General features: G+C 31.4%; 1 pseudogene; it reads left to right on the plus strand.

Annotated features, from left to right (window-relative positions):
• Nucleotides 1–4,843: 4,843 nt before the first annotated feature.
• LOC131844005 (centrosomin-like) lies at nucleotides 4,844–14,987 on the plus strand (annotated as a pseudogene).
• Nucleotides 14,988–16,131: the final 1,144 nt, after the last annotated feature.

Consider the following 16,131-nt stretch of genomic DNA (forward strand, 5'->3'; position numbering starts at 1 on the left):
GACCAAATTGACAGCAGTAAATGTCATATTTTCAAATAGTATTACCAGTTGTAGTAAAGTAGTGCTTACAAAGTAATGCTTTGAATTGAATATCACAAAAATACATTTATATGATTTTCGTACATATCTTTAGAGTATCTAAATATTTTAAATAGGTATATTTTTATGAAATATGACAAACGAAAATCATTTGTTATATAAAAAAGGAAGTTAGCCTTTTTTAGTGAAATATATGTCAATGAAAAAATCTGGATACAATATACTATTTTTGTTCAGTTATTAAGGTTGGCAACACCACGACAGTTATTCTTGAATCTAGTTAGTTTATGGCATTTTGTGGTGCTTTTGTGGTTTTATCCGTTACTTGAATTCTCTTATTAAAATTTTGAATTTATGTCATCTACAAAGCTATATATTATATTTTTATTTGTTGTTTTACATATTCTCCAAATATCGATTTGATTCTGTGTTTCTGTACTACTTGAAAACATGTCCGAGTTGATGGCAGATGCTGTGTGTGTGTGAGTATTTAAAATTTTAAATTATATATATAGAGTACTTTGAGTATTTATTTTAAATAACCACCCTTTAAAATATAAAAAAATATTTATTTAAAATAATTTAAGGGAAGGTCTTTATAATCGAAAAAGCAGATCTAGAATTCTAATTCTATATTTTAAGATAGTCTAAGCTGTTGTCCGTGAGTTCAACATTTAATGATAACTGCTGTATTTATCTGTATATAATGTATCATAATAGCTGTTATGTTTTGAGTCGGCCCTTGCAAACTATTATTAATTTTTTATGGATGTGTAAAACTTTAAGAAATGTTGGTACATGGGATTTACACATATAGAGCTGGGAAGTATAGTCTTTTAATTTTTTATTATTTAATAGCATTACACATTTATTCCATTTTACAGTAGGTATAAAATTATAATTTATTAAATGCATCTGTCAACTCAGATAGCTTAATGAAAGGTATTAATAACAAAAATATCTGAGGACAATTCACAATCTGGTCCCCAAGCTAAGCAGAGCTAATGCAAGCCCATACTAAAATTGCTGTGTATGTAGTGAAGTACATAACCAATATACACACTTTATTTTATCTATTGGTAATTTAACTAATTGGTGGCGTCTTTCAAAATGAAGAAGAAAAATAATTTAATCTAAACAAAACAATAGTGAAATAATTTTAACCATAGTATAAATTCAGTGCAGTGATGCTGGTCACTTGATTGCCTAAGTTACTAGTAATTTTTTCTATGTTGTTGAGTGCTATCAAACCCACAGAATGATATGTCTGAAACTATAATACAAAAACTGATATTTTCACACTACACTTATATGGGTACAGACATACAGATAATAGAATATATAGACATACAGATAATAGAATATAATAACATGGTATGGCTGGTTCATCTGACACCTCAGCTCTATTTAGGGTTCACAATAATTTTGGGTTGAAATTAAAAACAATAATTGACATTGACAACTTAAGAAAGTGGCAGGACAATTTATTTACACAACTATGAAAAGAGAAAAGTTCAACAGACCTTGAATTAAGATTCCATAAACTATGTAGGTGCACAGCTCAGTAGACCTGGTTTGGGAACCAGTAAGAAAAGGGAAGACACATGCAAAGAAAATGACTGCTATATATAAATGCATGCAATTTAGCACATTGTGTGGTTAAGCGTAGGTGAGTTTCGCATTCCATTAACTCTGAGTGTCTAAAGTGTCTACCTTGCTATATGATTAGTCTCCTGCCTTATTACACTTTCATATGAATGTCTTCCAAATGACAGACCAGAACTACTTAACAAGATGGGGAAAACCTTCAAAAAAAAGTTTTTATACTTGTGGAGAGGCAATATGTAAAGCAAAACACTTATAAGTTGGATGTAAGTTGCTCCTTGATTGAGGATGTCGCCATGACAGAATACTTTTGCTCATATGTGATGAGGTAAGTTTCTCCATAGTTGTAGCCAAAATTGGATTGAAATGAAGCACAAACGAAAGATAAATATATTTTTAAGGGCCACATCTAAATATGACATGATTTTATCATGCTATATTTGATCTAGGTAACAAACAAATACATATACCGAGTAGGTATATAATTATCTAACACCTTATGAATAGATTAAAAAAATGTATCAACTGACAGTTATGTATGAACCAAAGAAATGAACCCAAAATAAAGAAAACAGACTGACTAAAACTAAGCATTTATTCTTTGCAAATGACCATGATAACACAGATACAGAATACATATTCATGTTAAAATAAATTGGGGAGTATATACCACAAGCATATGCTATTGGATTTTTATCAAAAATAAATAACTGATCAGGATACCATACCATAATCCTAACACCCACAAGCAACACTTCATACTGATGATAGATAGTGACGAGTATCCAAAGCGGCTTAATCAGGTTCATATTAAATGTGATTTGATTGGGGAGAGTGATACGAGTAATATAAGCGCAGCGAATATAAGATAAACGCTCCTTTTTTAACCCTTCGCCCGTGTCACAAATTTCGGGATCTCTTTCTCTCCTTGCCCCATGATGAATTCAGCACCCACAGTGGTGGCGATGGTCACAAGTTTCTCTATTATGTGTTCTTAGCATGTTATTTTAGTCCTATAATTGTTTCTTTAAAAGTTTTCCTTGACTAATGTATAATTAAATTACAGATGTATTTTTCTGTTTTCTAAATCACGATCACAAGAAAACGTTGCAAAACCGCTGCCTTGTTGCTGTTTTCCGTAAATAGCTTTGTGAAGCTTCAAGTTCACAGCCATAAAAGAGGAACCCATATAGAAAGGGTACAAGTTTGTTCACCTGTCCATATACATGTCCTTAAAATAGTTACTTAGTCGCGGGAATAGCTAGTATTATATAAAAGTCATATTCTATCGATATAGATTGAGAATATATTTAGCTACTACAAATAGAAATTAAAATTAATCGACTAAATGTAAAAGATTCGATCTTTCTGATTAAAAAATATTAAATAATTATAATTGATAAAATCATGTATTTATTTATACATGATTTTATCAATTATAATACATCTTTATGTATTACAGGAAAAAATGTAAGAATATTTCAAACTACTACGGATATGCCTAATTTCACAATAATTCTTCATTGATGATTTGTCGTTCCACACACTTGCTAGCAACAAATTATCACAAGTTCAAACGCGGACTTTACAGATATCTTACCAATTTTTATCTTCTATACCGGACTATTTTGTTTACAGTGCGGAAAGAATTAGATATAATTTATCGATCCAATGATTCAAAACTTCCAAGATGATTAATATAGATGTTATGAAGATGGTTAAAGTCCGATCCGAGGGTCAATTGCTCTCTTGCAAACATGTAAAAAAATCTGTCATTTTCCCCGGTTTAATTTGCGAACAAGTAATAATTAAACCTATATGTATACTGAAAAAAATATAAATTAAAAAAAATCTGGTTGTAGCGTGAAGAACATCAACAGTGACATGGACTTTACCTGTCTAATAATATCATAGGCCAAATTGTATTTATTATAATTAAATATCTTCAGCGTATAATGTAACATCTAATAAATTTGAGAGAGAGAGGAAATCATAATTTTTTTTCGGAAGGAAATTACTTATTTTTTGCACGTTTGCGAGGATGCTTCTCTTCAAACAATCCTCGGAATCGCAGCTTACTTTCACTAAGCCTTATAGCACAACTATCTTAACCATCTTATTGTTAGAAGTTTTGGAGACCAAAAACTCGATGAAATAGAATGGCCGAAAACTTCTGACCTGCGCAACTTCGTCTGAGTTTAATTTCCCCACCTTTTGTAATATTTTTCATTGCAGCTCTGCTCCAATTAGTCGTAGCGTAATGTTTTATAGCTTAAACCTTCCTCGTAAAATGGACTATCCAATACAAAAAGAATTTTTCAATTCGAATCGTTAGTTCTTGAGATTAGCGCGTACGAACAAACTCTTCAGCTTTATAATATTAGTATAGAAATATAGATAAGTCCTTCACTTCAGAACGACTGCGCATTTATTTCCTAAATATTTATGTATTATTATCTTTGTAATTATCAGCACAAGAGTTGTACGAAAAAAAAATGACTGAAATATCGCATGGAAAATTAAAAATGTTATTGTGGACTAAATATATTCTTCCAGAAAATACTGAAATGTTTACGGAATTATTAGATTATTGTCATTTTATTCTATTACATAGTGGTTGTACTATATAAGCAAGATTTGGTCTGATTTTTTCCATTACCATTCACACCGTTGTGAACAAACTCTGTACGTACGTACTACGTACTATGTACATAGCTAATAATACATTTTTTTCTGTATGTTAATGAAATGCTGCACCCGCCTGCGCTAACGGTTTACGCTGGCGGGGCACCATTGGAGGATGATAAGATGAGCACGAAGTCAGGTCAGTTAGCCCATCGTGACAAATGCACCAAGAATTCATCACGATGGTTTCCAGGGAGAACCACGTGTCGGTCGACCTAACATGGTACATTGCTAGCAATAGGAGTTACTAGTTCCCATTGCTAACAATCCCCTTCCCCCCGTTAATAATACATTAGCTATGTACATAGTTGAATGCTATTCCTAATTTTAAAATTGGCATTTTATATTGCAGTAATATTAATTATATGGATATGGATAATGTCACTTTCCGTTCCATCCCTATTAGTTAACGCTTATACAGGAAGTAAGGCATAAATTGAAAATATAGAGCGCGCCGAAGATGCTAATGGCGCCGCCGTCTATTTTTGTTTGTTGTGCAGTGAGCAGCATCCGTCCCCAAGGCACAGTCTTTGCATCCCATTCTAACGAATCTAGTTATCTCTCTCGGTTCTCTATTCCCGCCGCCATGCTGTTCTATATTGTATACCAATTGCTCTTTATCCCCTTACGTTATACACGACCGCTCCCGAATCTGTCCCGAAGTCTCATCCTAAATCCACACGAACTCTCGTCGAAAAAATCTAACGCGTAGTCATTTGTAAATCACCAGTTCATTATAATTTATTTTTTACAATTAAAACTTATACCAGTGTTTATTCTAATTAACTAATACGCAGTGATATGTAATTGAAGTAAAAATACATTAGTCTTATCTACAATACGTACGTAGTCACCGAGAAGTTCAAAGTGAAGTCAGTCGTGCTTCTTTAATCGTGTTGGTGTATTACATACACACATAAATAAGAGTGCAGTATTTGTTTTATCATGTGTATCTAAATATTGCACCGTGCTCTAAATAAATAGCAACATTGCAATTGAAATGGCAACGTTACCAAGAATGCATAGTTCAAAGCATGGGAATAGCATATCAACTCCGTTTAGGTACGTTAGCTATTTTTTTTCCTTCTAATGATTATAGATATAAATATGTTGACATTTTATACTTTTAGTACATAATACTTATTACATTAGACAATAATAATTATAGATATGTATATAAATTACGAAATATATTGCATAAAGCTAGGTTATTTGTTATATTTTTATAAGTTGTTTATTATAGTATCTATTTATTAATTTTGTATCACTTTTTGAAATAATTTGTAATATGCATGTAAAAATTATAATGTTATACCTAACATCTCATCAGATCTAATAATTCTGTAAATTATTACTCCATTATCAATACATATATAATAATTGATGTATTTGTTTACAATACATTAATGTGGAGCAGTAGATGTTTATATTCAACTTACGTATTCTTATTCATATTATATATTAGTAACTAGATATTTATTAAGGATTATATTTGGTTAGGTCTGCTATATTATATGCAACTGTATATAATGGAGGTCAATGTGTATTGCATGATTTATACGATAATGATAAACAGGTCACTATTTTTAAGATTGATTTTTTTAAAGGTTCTTAGTGGAATAGTTCTAATGCTTTTACGGTTTATTCTGGATCAGGGGAGGAGGGGGGCACCAGTGAGGGATGATAAGATAAGATGAGCGTGAAGGATTATAATATGAGCATGATGTCAACTTTGCTAGATACATTAAGTCAAGTAATTTCATATGTCTACTAACGACCTCCTCCCCTAAGTTGGGAAATGTTCGACTCAATTATAATTTTTTGTTGATATGAGTACCTACTCATCGTTTATAATACGATCGTTTATTAAGTACATTCGTCAATCGACAAACATATTTTTTTAAAATAGCTGGCTACTATTGAATTTTTAATTTTTAGGTACGCGGTATACGTACACATTTATAGATTCCCATCTATTGATCATTTATTGTTGACTAGCTGTTCCCGAGACTTCGTTCGCGTGGAATTTAACTTTATTTTTCTAAAATAAAAGTAACTTAAGTTACTCCTTATTAAATCAGCTACCTGCCAATAAAGGTCCCGTCAAAATCGGCATCCAATCATCCAAAGCAATCCAGCCATTTCAGAGTTTAGCCGGAACAAACAGACAGACAGACAAAAATTGTAAACGATGATATTTTGGTGTATGTACTGCATTTATATTCATATGCATGTAGTAAAAAATGGTTATTTCAATATTACAAACAGCACTCCAATTTTATTTATATGTAAAGATGTGATTATACGTCATATTTAATTAAAGAAAATAATTAAATTGTGGATAGCGTATTGAAAAATTTCATGAAATTATAAAGATGGTGAAGTTATAAAAGATAAATTTTACAATTAATTTGATTGAAATAGGACATTTTAATGGAAAAAGAAAAGAATCTTAGATTTTTTTTTTATTTTCGGACTACTCTAATGCTGTTGGCCGTAGCTGGCCTTTACTGCTTCACCGGACCTTATGGGGCGAGTGCAGATGGCACTCCAAACCCGCGGAAGGACTTATGGAGCGGCTGAAGGCCAACTCCTGCCGGACGGATACGACTTTAGTCTGAGGGCACCACTAGGGGTTCGAACCTCGGCTCAGGCCGTCGTAATTTCGATCCCCGTTTGAATTGGACGGGGGATCGATCGGAGGGGAGAATCTTAGAAACTTAGATAAATCTTATTTATTATCGGTGTTTCCATCACCAGCGAGTCAGTTACAAAGTTGTTTTTGTTAGCCAGTTTCGAATTCATGACTCCTGTAGTTCGTCGGGGTAGTAAACTACAAATCCACGTAGCTCGAAAAAATCCCGATAATACCGATGCGACCGAGTACTTAAATATAGTCTAGTACTATGCCACACTTAAATCGTTAACGCTGATTGGTTTAGCATTTCATCATATCATGTACAAAAAAATCACTTACATATATTAATTAGACCATAAACTGTGTTACACCAAGGAGTAGGTACCATAAGTTTTCAAAATCTAAAAGAACACAGACCGGAACATTTTTTTGGAGATCCCGACCAAAAATGGAACTAGTTACGTCATTACGCACATTATAGTCACTTTAATAAAGCAAACGATAACATTATCCAAATGTCGATAAATGTTTAGCCCAATTTTGTTCTAAGGTAAAAAAATTACAGGACATGATGGTGTCCACCTTAATTCCTTATGACTTCTTTATACACGAAAAACATTATATTATATAATTACCACATAATGGGAGAGAACTACTAAACAAAAATAAATTGCTAATGGATAGGGCCAAATAGTGGTATTAAGCTATTTATAAATAATACCCTTGGACAATTCACACAACGTCATCTAGCCCAAGGTAAGTAGAGATTGTGTTAAGGGTACTAGACAACTGACATAAATACTTAGATATTTTTTTGTATTCGACCCGATTCAAACAATCATACTCGTAAATACAAATGTTTGCAACGTGCGAGGAATCGAACTTGCACCCATCGGAAGTAAAAAGTTGTGTTAAGCCGCTAGACCACTGAGGTTAAATTGACCATGTACTCAGACGCACACACTAAAACTATTGATGTGTGGCAGTTCTATTTTTTCAACGATATTATAAAGGTACAATCTACATAAACGAGTTTATAGCGTCAGTTCACTAGGTCCATATTGTCTTTAGAGAAATTCATTATAATTTGTTTCTTACAGCACGAGCCCTAGGAAGCTTCAGGAAATGTCACTTCCTACTCCCGACGGCCATGGTAAATATTAAAAAAAACGTCACCACAGTTGAAAAAGTTGTTACAATTAATTTAGCCACAATATAATTTATTATTACATAGTTAATTGTAAATATTTATAGATTAAAAGTAAGCTGGCTTGCAGACTTAATACTTTAAGACGTAAGATGACATATTCTAACGACATATTTTTACCAATTGATTATTATTTACTAATATATTTAATAATTTCTAGATGAGCTCGCGAAATCGTACCCGTGTTTGTAAACAAATTGTAATAAAATCTATCTGCACTAAAATTTAAGAAAAGCGTGAGTCCCCAATAGTAGTTTAAAGTATTACCATATTGGGGAACTTATAGGTTATTTTGTCATATAAATTAATACCGCTATTAAAAAATAGTGGTTAATAAAAATATACAAGATAAAAATAAAACATGATGTCTACAAAATGAAGATTATTTTGCTGTCGGCTATCCTTATAAGTTATAAAAAATCGATAACAACCTATTCGCACCTACCTAGTACTCGTATAAAATTTAATCAAAATCGGTTCAGTAAGTTAGGGTTCCAATGCGGACGAACGTAACACGAAATTTTTAAAGATTGAAATCTACAACTACAAAATAATAGAAATTACATTATTATAGGCATAATGAAAATATTTCTAATTTGTTTTACTAAAATATTCTAATTGTAGAATACAACAACTAACTCCAACTCCAATTTTCAAAATAATGAAAATTGTACATACTATACGTAGTACTTACGCTTCAAATGGTAATTATTTGTTCTACAATATTTTTAATCTGTATATGTCCATAATGATCTTGTCTAAAGAATCTTAAATTTCAGATGTCACATCTGTAAGCGGCGTAAGTATGAAACAGTATGAAGAACAGCTCAATGGCCTAAGAAAAGAGAATTTTCATTTGAAACTGAGAATATATTTTCTAGAAGAAAAATTAGGAAGTGGTTCACCACCGGCTGTACAAGTAAGTATTAGAAGCCTCGATTAAAATTCAATTCACATTGTCGAATTTTTATAAGACATTCAACAACAATTCATTTATTTAGGGTCTATTGGAGCATAACGTAAGATTACAAGTAGAAGTAGAGGAACTGAGAAGACAGCTTTCTGACAAACAAGAGCTTCTTGCTGCTGCTGGAAGCAATTGATGTGTTAGAACAACAGGTATCTATTATATAACCGACATAGTACTCAGGCAATTCAGTAAATGTAAAGTCTCGGAAAACAAAGAAACTATTCTTTTTTGCGCATTTTAGATACAAAACACAAAGCTTTCTTAAAATTTGTCGGTTTGTTGATTGGTTAACACTGGTACTTTATTATTTTATTATATTTTATTTTAGGGTTCCATATCAAATGATAGTGTGGAGGTATCAATTAATAACAATGATGTTTCTATAAAAAATAACACAAACCTACCAGAACAAGTAAGTATATTGCTAAAGCCAAGAACTTTATTTCCAAAATATTAACAGATTGCGTTTGAAGCAATTCTTGTCTATAATAGGACCGTTTTCCACCCCGATTATTCCAGGTCTTGCCGAGGCTTGACCTTTCGGAGATTACCTACCTTATCTAGCTATATACATGTACGTCTAGTATTATATTTATTGGTGTTAAATAAAGCAATATTTTATTTACCAGATTTACCAGATCCATGTTATTTTAAGATTATAATACTTGCAAGTACATAAATAATGTATTTATTTGTAACATTAAAAAATCACTGATCTAAAAAGACGGAATTAAAAAAATCGTTTTTTAAGAAAGTCCAATATAATGTTTTTTTTTATCTTTCATTTCATTACTATTGTAGGAAAGGATTTCAATTTATCTTTGCATAATAAATACTTATAGACTTTTAGAATATGTTTCCTCAAGATGCAAAAAGTAAATCTATAAATAATTAAATCCTTATTATTATCCTTACACCAATACATTTAAAATGTGATTAATGTTTTTCGTTATATTTATTTTTAGGCATCGGAAGGAAAAGATCAAGTTTTAATGGCCAATGACACATGCCTCGAATCTGAATCTGCTGGGTAAGTTAAAATTTATTATTTGTAATTCCTAAAATATATTTATTCAAATTTAATAATATGAGATTACATTATTAAATATCTATTTTTAATTTTCTTTGCAGTGATTATCTTGCTGTAACGGTTAATAATGAAGATATGGTAAATTACTTTTATTGTTAATACCAAGGCGTTTATTTACTAATACTACCATAATATTATGTAAAATATATTATTTTCTTTTTAGGATGAACTTGTTAAGTTGCGAAGGGAAAACCACAAAGCTTTGCAAATGATAAAAGGTTGTATGAAGAAGATCCAACAACAAGATAAAGAAATTAAAAAACTTAAACTGGTACAACTTTCACATATCGCTTTTTTCTTTTATTATTACTAGTCAATTTTATGTATAACCTTCCTAGTTTGTGATCGCGTGTACGCGGACTGATGGAAGACAAAAGTAAAGGTTCATTCAGGTGAATAAGTTTTTGCCTGCAGACTACAAAATATTTTTCTTAGTTCGCGTACTTACAGTGTTCGTTACAGTACTTACAGTGAACGTCTTAAGATCTGCACTTAATGAAGACATATGCGGGGTGAGAACGTCCGCGTGTGCGCGCTACCTTATTATACAAAATGCTTTTTTATCTTCATACCTTGTCCATAGGACGCAATGCAAAACTGTTTCTTTATTTATTTATCTGTTTCTGGTATATACCATACCATACTATCTTCATATATATTTTAAAACTCTATATTAATATCAAAGAAACAGTTTTGCATTGCGGACAAGGTATGAAGACATTATTAAAAAAAAAGGCATGATCCGGTGGAAATTCATGAAAATATAGTCAAAAGAAATATCTGGTTATTAACTTATATTTTTTGGGTATATTTGTAATATGAAATATATGATTAATTCTAGAATAAAGAACTGGCGTACGCACATGTTAGTGACTCTCAGCTGGAAAAATATGAAGAAATAATGAAGTGTAAAGATGAACATATCAAGGATTTGGAAAACAAAATAAGAGAACTCCAAAAAAACGTACAGAATGACGATATCACCGGGTACTTTATTTTTTTATTACTTGCAGTGGTCATATAATCATTAGTCTGTTTTAGTTTAATCTACTATCATAATATACTCTGTATACTTTACAGTCATTTAATGTGATTATTTATATTTCAGAAATCTTCAACAATTACTAACAAGACGTTTGCAAGGATTGGCTTATTTTTTAGATAAATTGTTATCACATAAGTAAGTATAATCCATAACATTTAATACACATAGTCTTTGGTTATTAATTTGACAAATTACAATACATATATATATATATATATATATTGATTGAAAAATAATATAGGTATTATTGTTTGAAAAGAATGAATGCAATCAGAATAAAAAAACAGCAAGGTAAAAAATTATAATAGTGTTACTCTTTTTATTTTTCCCTATTAATTTATTCAGTTATTATACTATCGTATTACATCCTCCCGCTACACATGGTATATTTTATAGAATAAAACTAGCTGTACCCGCGACTTCGTCCGCGTAAAATAGTGACCTTGACCAAAATATTTAATGACCTAACCGTAAAAGCCATATGAAAAAGTTTTAGCTTCAAAAACGACGACACTTCCGTACAATCTTTCATTACTCTATCAACCCCCTATTAATATATATTTAATAAATACGCTAAAAATTAAACTTCAAGCTTATAGCTTTAAAAATGACAATATTTCCATATAAACATTTAACTTTTCTTTAAATTCCCTACAACCCATTTTATTTATTTATATTTAATCAACAGCCTAAAATCAGTTTCAGGGTTTGGAAAATGGCGATATATCCATACAATCTTGCATCTACCCTTTCAATCCCTTTATAACCCTTTTCCACATTAAAAAGTACCCTATATCCATTCTCAGGGTCTAGATTATGTGTTCCAAATTTCATTAAACTCGGTTCATCATTCTAGCTTAAAAAATCATGAATTTACATAAAAACTTTCATCCCCTATTTTATTTTACCCCACTAAGGGTATTTTTTTTTACAAAATTTAGAATGTCATGTTTATTTATATTTAATCATCAGCCTCAAAAATAAGTTCAAGCTTCTAGCTTCAACAATGACGAATTTACATAAAAAAAATTATATCCTAATTTATTTAACCCCCTTAAGGGTAAAATTTTTTTAAATACTTTAAATGTCATATTTACTCATATTTGATTAGGAGCCTCAAAAATAAGTATCAAGCTTCTAGCTTCAAAAATAACGATTCTTCCATACAATCTTTCATCCCCAATTTGAACACCTTACAACTTTTTTTTCGCATTAAAAAGTAGCCTATGTCCTTTCTCAGGGTCTAGACTATCTGTGTACCAAATTTCATTTAAATCGGTTCAGTAGTTTTGGCGTGAAAGCGAGACAGACAGACAGACAGAGTTACTTTCGCATTTATAATATTAGTAAGGAAGTAAGGATAACTTAATGTATAAAATTACATTTACTATGATTAACTTAGCGGTATATAAAATTTTAGATACCGCTAAGTTATTTAGACCGCTAACTACTACATAATTGATAGACATAATATACGTATCATAAAAAGCCTCGATAAATAAATGAAAACGGATATACACCAAGATCGGATAGTACAGCTGTGTGCTGTGCTATAAAGGATGTGAATAGGTATATTAAAATTCAGACTTATAACGAATATGAAATTTTAAAAATCAAACCAACTTATCTTTACATATTATAAATGATGACGATGATTGTCGTTATCCATTTATTGAGCATTAGTTTAGTTGGATTTTTTATACGTAATAGATTTTCAACTCCTAAATGAAGAAATAATCAGGTAATTAGAAATAATCTACGCGTTATTACTCGGATCCTGCATTTTTAATTTATAATGACTTTAACATGACCGACTTCAATAGGTCACAAATTTATACAAACTTGATCTTTCTCTTTTCTACAAATGTCCAAAAATGTTCGTACCGCGGGCGCTCGTATAGTTGGCGTCCCTGATGGATACTAAAACTCTCTTGGATTTATAACGAGTCAGACTAATTGATAATTATATAATTAGTTATGTTTATTTCTATACAGATGCGTACTTGGAGAAGACAAGAAAAAATTAGCTGAAAGCATATTAGAACAAAGTTTAGCCTTACCTGTTGGTTTGAAATTAGATGAATCAATGGCTCCTGAAGAATTCACAATGGATGAAAGCAATCTTGATATATCGCAATCATTGAGGATTGAGGACTTAACAATGTTGTTTGGACATCATGTCGCATGCAGTGACGAAAATAGGTACTCTGCTCGAAAGCCTTTAAAACATTTTCCACAGGCTGATATTATTTCTGAATCAGAGTGCTGGTCGGAACCAGATAGAAATGTATCGCTCGCTAGAGTAGGTCTCTGTGACACTGGAGCAGCATTAGAGAATCTATGTCAGAAAACAGTCGGTTCAGATCAAGGCGTTCTAAAGTTTCCTATGGATCACGTTCTGATGATAACAAAACTACTAATGAATCGGCATTACTCGAGGAAATAAACCAAATAACTCAGCGAAGTGAATTATTAGAAGAGGAAAATAACGATCTAAACAACAAATTAGAATTCGCAAAAACACAAATTAGTGAACTTATAATTGAGAGAGATGAACTAAAAGGAAGTTTAGATAGTGCGTACAAATATTGTGGAGTTAAATAAACAAATTGAAATGACCAGCAATTCTTTAATTTGCATGGAATTAAAGATTAAAGACATAGAGCAGCAGTATACTGGTGCTGTACAATTAAGTGAAAAATTGAGAGAGGAGAGACAGCAATTAGAATCTACCTATCTAGAAACAGAAAGGGCATTAAGACGTGCTGCTGATGAAGCGACAGTACAAGCTTCTCAAGCAGCTTTAGAGAGAGCACGCGCTCAACACGATAGATTACGTATTGAAAGAGAATTAGAAGAGACACGTGATAAGTTAGCTAATGCTTTAGAAGTTAATGCTCAATTAGAAATAGAGGCAACGCGTAAGATAGCTCTAGAAGCTGACAATAAAATTGCGATTGTACATGAAGTTCTACAATCAGAAGATGACCGTCCCACTTCGCCTGATTTAGGAATCGATAGTGATAGATTGTCAAGCCTCGAACATAATGATGCTGTTACATTATCACCACGTACGTGTTTTTAATTTCATCACTTTGGTCTTTTTGTTAATTTTAAATAACAATTTTCATTGAGAAATCAATATTTTTCTTTCAGGATCTTTGTATGAGGAAAATCAGACATTAAAACAGAAACTGGCAAGAACTAAAGCAACACTAGCAGAAACTTTAGCACAGTTAAATGCTGCTAATTTGAGAAAAAGAAGTGTTCAACGAGCGATTTGTAGAGAAATACATAAAACCCAAGGTGTGTTACGAAAAGCACGAGATCAGTTTGAAAACCAAAAATTAAATTATGTACTTAATCATTAATTTGACTTGTATAGGTAAATTTAAAAAAGAATTTACTATATACATACATGTATATACGATACTTTGTACGATTTTACATGTTCTGTGATTTTAATTGTTTTATCTGTATTAAGTTAGAATTTTATTTTAAACAGTATGTATAATTTACTAACTTATTTTATTTTTCGAATACATTAAGTGATAATTATATGTATGTATATTAAATTATATGGCTCAACCAACAAACCATTTACAAAACAAAAACAGAAAAGTTCGCGTATATACGTAGCATTTTGGACTAACTGCAGTGAAGTTTGCACAGCATACTTTTTTGCAGATATTGTACGGTGTTCATTTATTATTTAAAAATTCTCATTTGTAATGTTTTAATCATTTAAATATTTCCGAACCGATACACTATTGAAACAAGAAAATAATTTATTCCTTCTAAAAGCCTGGCAACGCACTTTCTATTCAATTTCTATTCCCCGGGCGCTCATGTAAATCAAATATAGGCAAAAAAAAATAGAAAAACGCATGAGCTAGTACTATCTGTAGCATAATATGATGACCATAGTGCTGTTCATCTAAATTGGTGATGGGTACCACTTACAATCAGGTATGTCGTCACCTTACTATTCCAAATAAATGAAAAACATGTTAAACACGCTCACTTATTATAATTTATATGAGTTAATAAGCCCATAATATAATTTGTCTTAATCTGTATTATCGTATTTGTTATACCTATTTAACATAAGAAAAGCTAAGGTAGTATTACAGGTATTGTTTAGTTTATTTGGTTACATTGCTCTATGGAATATCCTGTATTTTAGATAATAAATATTATTAAACATTAACTTTGTGTATTTACTATATCAACAATTACTATGAATTCTTATTCCCATACCAAATGTATGGCAGATGAGATGAGAGAGATGTTCAGATTTTTTTTTATATTTTATTTTCAGTTAAAATATTTTGATGAATTTACACAGTAGTACGCCTGCGTTGGGCCTGTTACTATGAAAATTAATGAATTTGAACCAAGATTTAGAATAAGACAAGTATTGTATAGTATTGTATATTTTTAACCTCAATGTTGATTTCTGTCTTTAGCCTGAATGTCTACAATGCAAGCTTTATTTTATTAGAAATGCCGGAGAAAATTCGGCCCGACAATGAAGACTTGTTTAATAATTTGAAATACACTATATGAACTTTAAATTCTTGATGAGCTAGTATTAGAATATGGACCAGAAAGTAATAATCATCGTTTCAAAAACTAAAACAAGATTTGATAGTACTACTAAAATCATCATCATCATCATCATCGCAGCCCGGAAGACGTCCACTACTAGACATAGGCCTCCCCCAAAGATCTCCACGACGATCGGTCCTGCGCTGCTCGCATCCAATGCCTTCCAGCGATCTTGACCAGATCGTCGGTCCACCTTGCTGGAGGCCTTCCCACGCTGCGTCTAAATATAAAACACAAGAAT

The sequence above is a fragment of the Achroia grisella genome, unplaced genomic scaffold (assembly GCF_030625045.1).
Source record: "Achroia grisella isolate CSIRO2021 unplaced genomic scaffold, CSIRO_AGI_Agris_v1 utg3627, whole genome shotgun sequence".
NCBI classification, from domain to species: domain Eukaryota; kingdom Metazoa; phylum Arthropoda; class Insecta; order Lepidoptera; family Pyralidae; genus Achroia; species Achroia grisella.